The sequence below is a fragment of the Lepus europaeus genome, chromosome 13 (assembly GCF_033115175.1).
Source record: "Lepus europaeus isolate LE1 chromosome 13, mLepTim1.pri, whole genome shotgun sequence".
Lineage (NCBI taxonomy): Eukaryota > Metazoa > Chordata > Mammalia > Lagomorpha > Leporidae > Lepus > Lepus europaeus.
In genome coordinates, this window is record NC_084839.1 from 23,048,590 (window position 1) to 23,058,194 (window position 9,605).

The following is a 9,605-nucleotide window of genomic DNA, read 5'->3' on the forward strand; positions in this document are numbered from 1 at the left end:
ATACTATCTTTAATTTAAAAAAAAATTAAAAAGAGACATTTAAAAAAAGTCACCTGTGGGACACTTAAGCCGAATCCTCTGGGGCCCAGTCAGCCATGATCGCAGTGTCCCCGCCGTGGGCACAGGGGCCGGGCGCAGCTGCAGCCAGCTTCCTGGGGACCAGGGCGAGCTCGCCGGCCTGCGGAGAGAATCCTTGTTGGAGCAGCGACTGTCCTTTTCCTGAGAAGACTACGTCCTACGGTGCTGCCATCCATTGTGACAGCTCCTTGTGCAGTACTGGCCAGAGACACGTCTGATCCGGGTGACGGCCTTGGCAGCCAACACCAACAGGATTGTCCCTGCTGGAGAGCCTGGGTTCCAGTCCTGGCTGCACCTTTAATTCCGGCTTCCTGCTGATGGGTGCTCAGGTACTTGGTCCCTGCCACCCACGTGGGAGACGGACTTCCCAGCTCCCGCCTTCCCCCTACCAGCCCTGGCTTTTGCAAGTATTTGTAAGTGAACCAGGGGGGAATTGTGTCTTACCTCTCAAACCAGAGGGCTCAGAGGCTGGGCTCTTGTGAAAACACCCAGCTGACCAGTGCGCTCTGCGACAGGGAGTCGGTGAGCACCGCAGAGCGGCCGGGGATGGGGGGTTTCGACGAGGAGGAAGGCTCCGAAGGTCTCCCCGGGTGGTTCTTGACGGTGGAGGTTTGGATAGAACCTGTGGAGAGCACGTTAAGGGGAACACTTGAAGCAAAGGAGATCCCAGTGTGCAGCACTGTCTGGTTCTTGGGGTGTCAGTATCCTCGCGTGGTTGTGCTGTGATAACTAAGAGGCTACCTCTGATTGCGTGGAGTTGCGTGAGGTTGCAGGCCTGTTGGTGCTGGAGGTGGGTATAGAAACCAGGTTGGCACCAGTGGCCGTCCTGTTTTCACTTGCCCGTATCACCGTTTGCGGATAAGGTTTGGTGTAAATGGTTATACTCGTGGTTAAGCATGGCCCAGAGCCAGCGGCCTCCGGGTGCCCAGTGCAGCTTGACTGTAGTTCACGGCCGTTGGTGACTTCTAACAGGGACGCCCTTGCGGTGTTTAGCTCTCACTCTATTGCTCGGCTCACCTTGCTTGTCTTACGGTTCATCTGTCCCAACCGTCGGCTTTTCACAGTTCTCTTCGTCGGCTTTCTGAGGTCTTTGAGGGGCCTTTGGTGGCTCATTGAAGGCTCCGGCAGGAATGGTTGGGAGGGAAAGGCGGCAGGTGGCCAGGTTCCGTGCCGCCCTCCGAGGTGGTGGCGAGCGAGTGTCAGGCAGGCTCAGGAGCCAGGGAGAGCGGCTGCAGTGCCGAGATCCGCGGCTCCACGGTGAGAAGGCAGCCCGACTGTTGCGTCTGGTTAGAGGGACCGTTGCTAAAGGAAGGAAATCTCTAGCCCAGAACTCGGGGATCCTTACACTCTCGGGGGTCACTGAACTTCAAGTGCAGATGTGGGCCTGGCAGCTCCCTGCCCCAGCTCAGCCTGGGCTCACCTGCTGCCCCTGCCCTGCTACACGGTGACAGCGCTGCATGCGGGCTGCCACGCGTCCCCTCCCTGCGCACAGACAGCCCTGCCTCTCCTTCCCAGGCCACTGAAGTCCCATGTAGGAAATAAATACCGAGGACTGTCCGAGGAGTAGCTCCCTGGTGTGGGAATCACCCGCTCAGGTTAAACGCTGGCTCCCTTGCAGGCGGTGGCACTAATTACTCGCCCCACCTTGAGACCACCTGCTGCACCTCCCGCGGCTGCAGGGTCACCCTCCTCACTGGCCACCTTGCTCCCCCGTTTCTCTCTCACACGTCACGGGACCACAGCAGGGACCCTCTGCTGGGCGGTCCGGAGGCCTCAGAGCCACTGCAGCCATGGAACGTTTGCTTCCACCTGTGTCCGCGCGGGGTCTCAGCTGCAGCCGGGCCAGCCTCTGCTAACTGACGCGGCGGGGGCCGATCGCCGCCGGGGTACGAGGGTGCGATTTAAGGAGCCCACAGTGGCTGGTGCACCTTCACGTTTCCCACAGATCCCTCCAGAAAGGCCCAGCGGCCGGGACGACAGGACCCATGGATCGTGTACAGAAGTAGCCAGGCAGGGGACGGCAGACCCCCACTCCCCCACACACACCGCCTGGCTCCGGGGAGGCCTGAGCAACGTCTCTCCCTGTACAAGTGACGCGGCCGGGGAAGTGGACGCAAAGTGACGAGAACTTTCGCCGCTGGCAAGCGTCCCAGCAAAGCCACAACAGCAGACTTAAAGCCTTAATGTTTTGCGATCTCTAATAATTATTGGTCTAGGCAACCGTCCATGGCTGCCAGCATCACAAAAGATTCCAACGAAACAGGCCGCCTGAGCACCGGCAGGCACGCCGCGCCCGAAAGGATCGCGACTCCAGCCCATGGGCAAGCGCCACCTTACCAGCAGTCTGGGAACAGGAGCGCAGTCGACCGTACCAGCAAAATGCACCTCTTCAACAACTCGCTTCCCACGAGGAAGGAGGGCGAAGCCTGCGAGAGGAGGCCACGGGGGTGAAGGCCATGCAGGAGGAGAGCCACGGCTCCAATGCCACGCGGCCCAGTCCTGGCTGCCCGGCTTCCTGCCCACCCACGCCCCTGGGAAGGCAGCCGAGGAGGCCCAGGGTGAGTTCCCGGCTCCCAGCTTCCACCTGGCCCGGCCCTGGCTGTCGTGAGCATTTGCGGAGTGACTGAACAGATCAAAGAGCTCCGACTCTGGCTTTCAAGGAAATCATTTGGGCAGGGGGAGGCGGGGAAGATGGCCGCAGACTCAGCAAATTATAACCCACACTGTGACCCCATCTGGGCAGGGCTGGTCCTCAGCCCCCATGGGCGCAGGGAGCTGTCTCACCCCGCGTCCCAAGGGCGGTCTTAGCTCATGTCCTCTGGCTGGTTCATCTCACCAGCTTGCCAGCATCTGGTGGGCGGGGACTCTGCTTGTCGCCTTTGGCTGCCCAGGTAGCAGGTGTGCAGGACTTGGGCTGAGCATGCTCATACAGTTCCCGCAGCCACCGCCTTCAGCGGGGGCCCTGGTGGCCTCCTTTGTCCCACCCCTAACTTTCCTGCATTCACATTTGCAGTAACCTGGATTGTAACTTTAAAATCCAAGCTCCAGTGGAACTGACCACCGGTGACTGCTGCAGGTGAATTTCCTCGTCTCCAAAAGGAGTGGACAGGAAAGCCCCCAAGGCTTGGTCCAGCAGAAGTGTTTCCCAGTGTGGGATTAACCTGGACTCAGAATGGTGCCAACTCCAGCCCTGTGGCATGGGGCTGTCAGGGAAACTGTGGATTAAGTGGAGTCACTCTGCCACCTTGTGACTACTCCTGGAATTGCAGATCCTCAGAGCACTGGTCCACAAACCATCAAGAACTTAGGTAAACACAACCCCACACAGGTTCTCTCTCCCAACTCCTGCTCACAAGAAGGCAGGGAAGAAATCCAGGAAGGCACAGGCTCACAAACACCATGGAAGGGGAGACAGCAGACACCTGCAAGTGAGGCCGCTGCTGTGGCGAAGCAGGTTAAGCCACCACCTAGGACACTGGCATCCTATAGGGGCTCTGGTTGGGGTCCCAGCTGCCCTGCTTCTGATCCAGCTCCCTGCTAATGCACCTGGGAAAGCAGTGGAGGATGGCCCAAGTGCTTGGGCCCCTGCTATGCACGTTGGAGACCCTGGTAGAGTTCCAGGCTCCTAGCTTCAGCCTGGCCCTGCCCCAGCTGTTGCAGCCATTTGGGGAGTGAACCAGTGGATACAAGATAGATGAAAGGTGGGAAACAGAGCTGACTGACATAGGTTTCAAGTTACAGTGTGAGAATCCTCAAGGGAGAGGCCGATAAGAAATGAGATCTGCTCTAAGGGCTCTTAAGAGTCCCAGGACTGGGGCCGCCGCCTGCAGTGCCGGCATCCCATATGGGCGTCAGTTCAAGTCCCAGCTGCTCCACTTCTGATCCAGCTCTCTGCTATGGCCTGGGAAAACAGAAGAAGATGGCCCAAATCCTTGGGCCCCAGCACCCGCGTGGGAGACCCAGAAGAAACTCCTGGCTTGGGATCGGCGCAGCTCCAGCCATTGTGGCCAACTGGGGAGTGAACTAGCAGATGGAAGACCTCTCTCTCTGCTTCTCCTCTGCATAACTCTTTCAAATAAATAAATATTTAAAAAAAAAAGAGAGAGCGAGAGAGAGAATCCCAGGATTTGCAGAGGCACCAGAGACCCAGGAAAGGGCAGGCAACAGGCTAAACTGGGTCGGCCAGTGCCGGCGGCACAGGCCAGGAGGCAATCCCCAAGTGTCTGTCCCCACCCCTCCTGGAGCTTGCCACTTGCAGAAATGGAGTCACAGCAGGCTCCCGGGGGAGGACTGAGCACGGGGTCACCAACGGGGACAGACGGGTACACGGCATCTGCCCAGCACCTTGGCCTCTCCCCTCCCTCGCCCAGAATTCTGGCAGCCGAGTGATGGACCCCGGCGGATTCAATCAGTCTTCGCTGGAAGCTCTGGCCCAGGGGAGCCAACCTCGCCGACGCTGAAGCTGGGGAGTCCCAGGGGAAGGTCAGCCCGTGGCACCCGATTCTTTGTGGAGGCCTCCAGTCAGGAGCACAGAGCATGCAGCCTACCAGAGCCCACGGAAACAGGCAGGGAGGGTGGATAAAAGCCCATGCACCTGCTGACAGGTGCCTGCCTGCACTGGGTCCTCGGCTCTCCATTCCAACACGAAAAGAGGAAGCTGACCAATAGGAATAGGCTGCAAGGGGGGAAGCAGACGGTGCAAAAAAAATCCCCCAAACTCGCTGTAGCAGTCCTGGATGTGGGAGGCGTTGAACCCATAACGCCAGCGTGGGGTGCTGTGGGCGCACCACTGAGACGCGGAGCTCCGGAAAAGCCCTCGCAGGGGAGACAGTCACCCTGGGGTTGACCCCTTGGGTGCGACGGAGCCAGGCTCCGGAAGGCGGTCACCCTGCGGAGCAATGGACTGTGCCTGCCCACAGCATTCAAAGGAGTCCCCTCTGAGCCCCACCGCAGCCCCAGGAGGAACCAGCCTGAGAGAGGAGGCTGGGCCGGCCACCGGTCTCCGCGGTGCTGGGCGGCGTCACCGTGGCACATGCCCCGACACACAGGGCCCTATGGACCGAACGTGAGTCCTACAGGGCGGGGACCGAAGACTTCAAAGGAGGAGCCAAGAACGAGAAAAGCTCTCACAAACACAAACCATCACTGAAGTGAAATGATAAAAAATTTAAACACACACGCGCGCGCAAACACACATGCGTGCGCAAACACACACACGGAGAGACCAGTCCCAGGCCGACACTTGGTTGCCGGGACTGCAGCAGGAGGGAGCTGTGTGGGCTGCACTGTCCCCAGGACGCACCAGGGGAGCCTGCTGCCCCTGCCAGGCCGGTGGGGAGAGGGTCTTCCAATCTCCCCAGCCCCTCTGCCTCTGCCAGGCATAGCCATGGCCTCACCAGATGCCGGCGCCTCATCCTGGTCCTCCTAGTCTCCCACAACTGTGAGAAATCAATTCTTGCTCTTGGGACTCGTGGTGCAGCAGGGGTTAACCCTGCCGTCAGCAATGCAGGCCTCCAGTATTCCATCCCGCCCAGAGCACGCAGGCTTCCCCTGCTCCACTTCCGATCCAGCTCCCCGCAAATGCACCTGAGAGGCAGCAAGTTCAAGGACTTGGGCCCCCGCCACCCACGTGGGAGACCCTGATGGAGTTCCAGGTTCCCGGCTCCAGCCTGGCCCAGTCCTGGTCACTGAAGCCATTTGGGGGAGTGAGCCAGTGGATGGAAAATATATCTCTCTGCCTTTCAAATAAAACATTTTTAAAAGTCTGTTCTTTATAAACTGCCCAGTCTACAGTGTTATAGCAGAATAAAGCAGACTGGGACAACTTATCAGAGACAACTCAGAACTTCCCAGAAGTTTCCAGATTCCCAGTGTCCAGATTGGAAAGGCAGGGACAGGTGCTGGGCCTCGTGCTTAGGATGCCCCCATCCCACATCGGCATTCCTGGGCTTGAGTCTCAGCTCTGGCTCCCAGTTCCAGCCTCCTACCAACACACACCCTGGGCAGCCGCGCCGCTGGCTTGGGTGGCTGGGTTCCCGCCACCCCAGGGGAGACCTGGACTGAGTTTCCCGGTTCCCAGCTTCCACCAGGCCCAGCCCTGACCAGTGCAGGCATCCTGGAAGCAAACCCGCAGGTGGGAACGTGCTGGGCTCCTGTCTCTCTGCCTTCCGTTTCTCTCCGCAGTTCCTACCACCGTCTGGCAGCTGGGGGTTAAGCTGCCGCCTGCTATGCTGGCATCCTGGCTCAATCACCGATTCAATTCCCAGCTGCTCTGCTTCTGATCCAGCTCCCTGCTAATGGCCTGGGAAGGCAGCAGACAATGGTCCAAGTGCTTGGGTCCCTGCACCCACTTGGGAGACCCGGATGGAGTCCCCTGGCTCCTGGCTTTAGCCTAGCCCAGCCCTGGCTATTGTGGCCATTTGGGGAGTGAACCAGCAGATGGAAGACAGCTCTCTGCCTTTCAAATAAGTAAATAAATCTTTAAAAAAAAAATAAAAGTTACTGTTCGCTTGTTTCTCGCCAGGACGACAGAGGCTATCTGTGGGCAGGACCCCATCTGACCGGTTCACTGCTGTCTCCAGCCCCCGAGACAGCACCAGAGGCGCTGGGTGTTTGTTGAACGAATGCACCTGCTCACTCATGCCGCTACTTCCTCCCTGGAAGTCCACGCCAAGCAAAGGAACAGAGCAGGTGTCCACACAGCATTTTTCTCAGGGGCATGGAGGGGGTCCAGTGTCCTCAAAGATGCTGGCTGGGCCTCCCTGGGAACGGTGGGACAAAGTACCACAGGCTGCCCCGCTGTGCCACCCGCCTGCTTCTGACTGCACACTGAGGAGGGAGGGGCCATCATCCCACTCAGCAAAGTGACGGAGATCTGCGAGGACCTCACGGGCAGCAGGAAGACAAACCCAGGCTCCATGGCAGAGGGCTGTGGCTCCTGGGCCTGGATGCTTCCTTCTGCATCGCGCGTCCCCAGGAAGGGCCACTTTCCCTCCTCGCTGTCTGTGGTAAGAGCAGTGCCCCAGACACAGTACGAAGTGTGTGCCCGGTGGTATCCTCGCCGAGGGCGGGGCTCTTCCCTGCGCCGCACACAGGCGTATGGTGGATGAAGGAAGAGACTTTATCAATCCCCTTGAAAGAACTGAATACACGTCTTAATACTTAATGTCAGGGCAGAGCTGTGGCATAGCAATAAAGCTGCTGCCTGCAGTGCCGGCTTACCATACAGGCACTGGTTCAAGACCCGGCTGCTCCACTTCTGATCCAGCTCTCTGCTATGGCCTGGGAAAGCAGAAGATGGGCCAAGTGCTTGGACCCCTGCACCCACATGGGAGACCTGGAAGAAGCTCCTGGCTTCGGGTCAGCCCAGTTCAGACCATTGCAGCTATTTAGGGAGTGAACCAGCAGATGGAAGACCTTTCTCTCTCTCTGCCTTCGCCTCTCTGTAACTCTGCCTTTCAAATAAACAAACCTTTAAAAGTACTTAATTTTCTATAATGTTTCAATAATAAATGTTCACAAAAAAACAAGCAGAACAGACTTCTGTCATGTATTTTTCCTGAAGATTTATTTGAAAGGCAGTGTGACAGACAAAGGGGGAAGAGAGAAACCAATCTTCCACTTACTGGTTCACTCCCCAAATGCCCACAACAGCCAGGGTTGGGCCAGGCCAAATCCAGGAGCCTGGAACACAACCTGGGTCTCCCAAACGGGTGGCTGCAGCCCGAGTACTTGGGTGCACACTGGCACAAAGCTGGATCAGATGCAGTGGAGCCAGGACTCTGCTGAGGCCCTGTGATGTGGGATGCGGGCACCCCAACACTGACTTAACCCCTGCATCGCAAGATTGCCCCTAAAAGTTGTTTTTTGATTTGTCTTTTAAAAATTGACAAAGGACAAATTCTTACCTAGACTAAGAAAATAAAGATTGAAATGCCTGAGATCAGAGGTAGAGACATTGCCTGAGATCAGAGGTAGACTGGTGCCGCAGAAATGAAAGGGGTTGTAACAGACATGAACATTCACATGCCAATAAGTCAGGTAACCTAGCAGAAAAGGGTGCATTTCTGAACGCACACCACCTACCAAGACTAAATTGGGAAGGAATAGAAAAGTTGAATATAATAGGGCGGAGGGGCCATCACTCACAAAGCTCCCCGTAAGGGAGAGCTTCGGACTGAATGGCCTCACTGGAGGATTCTACCAAATGCTTAAAGCTTAAGAACCACCCTCCAAACTCTTCCAGTAAAGCTGAAAACACTTTCAGACCCAGCATTACACTGATACCAAAGTCAATGATTCTGTCAGAAAGATTGGATTAAGATGGTGGAGTAGGGAGGGGGCTTACTGCTCTAGTCTAGAAGATAGTTTTAAAAAAGAGGAGAGAGCACAGTCTCAGGGAAGAGTTAGGGAGGAAACTCCACGCAAATCAGAGGGACACCGTGGACATACGTGGGGGTGTGGACACGCACAACTCAGGACCCCAGCAGCCAGGAGCCTCAGCACCAGCATTGGAGAATGAGGTGAGATCAGACTGTAGAAGCCCAATCCACTGGTGGTAAATCTGTGGGAAGATCCTGGAGGGAATCCGGCTTGGAGCCCCATGGGAGATAGTGTACCCACCAAACTAGAGGAGAAAAAACAAAGTGGGGGCACATTTCTGTCTCCCCAGTCACCCTGCAGTGGCATCCTGTCATAAGCTGAGAGCAGGCACCATTTTGGACATTTGTAACAGCTCGTGTCCGTGCCCAGCAACCAGCCAAGCAGAGACTCCTGAGTCTGGTGGGAAGAACTGACAGGGGGTTGGGTGCTCATGACTGTGAGAGGCTTGTGTGCTGGGACTGTAAAAACACAGAGGCTTTGTGGGCGGGCTCAGGGTGTGGCTAGGACTTTGAGCAGTCACTGTGGGAGACTCTACACGCTCAGGGCTCCCTGATTACCTGGTGAGGGACATTGCCATGGAATCTGTGCTTACACCAAGGACTGCACAGATCCTTAGTGCCGTCTTCTTAGTGTGGTCCTTGTGGCAGAGCGGACTAATAATATACTCACCACTGGGGCTAGCACCCAGGCACTGGTCTCCTTTGAGGAGAAATGAGCTGAGTCTATGCTAACGGAGCAGAACAAACATCCCCTCTAATTAAAAAAAAAAATTACCACACCCAACCTGGCTGTCACCTAAAACACTCCCTTCACCCTGGACCACTGAACAGAACTCCCTGGCCACACCCACCACACACCTCTAGGTATTCACTGAAAAAGCAGATACTCCATTAATCCACAGAGGAATAGTCCAAAGATAAAAGACACCACAGTGAAAAACCAAAGAAGAAACCAACAAGTATCTCCATAAATGCCAAATAATAAATGCACCAGTTCAACAAACAAGATTAAGGAAGACAACTTAACACCCCCAAAAGAACACAACACTTCAATACTAGATTGTGAAGAAGAAGAGTCTGAAGAAATGCCAGAAATGGAATTTAGAAAACTGATCATAGGATTACTTAGAAGTAATCAGAAGCAAA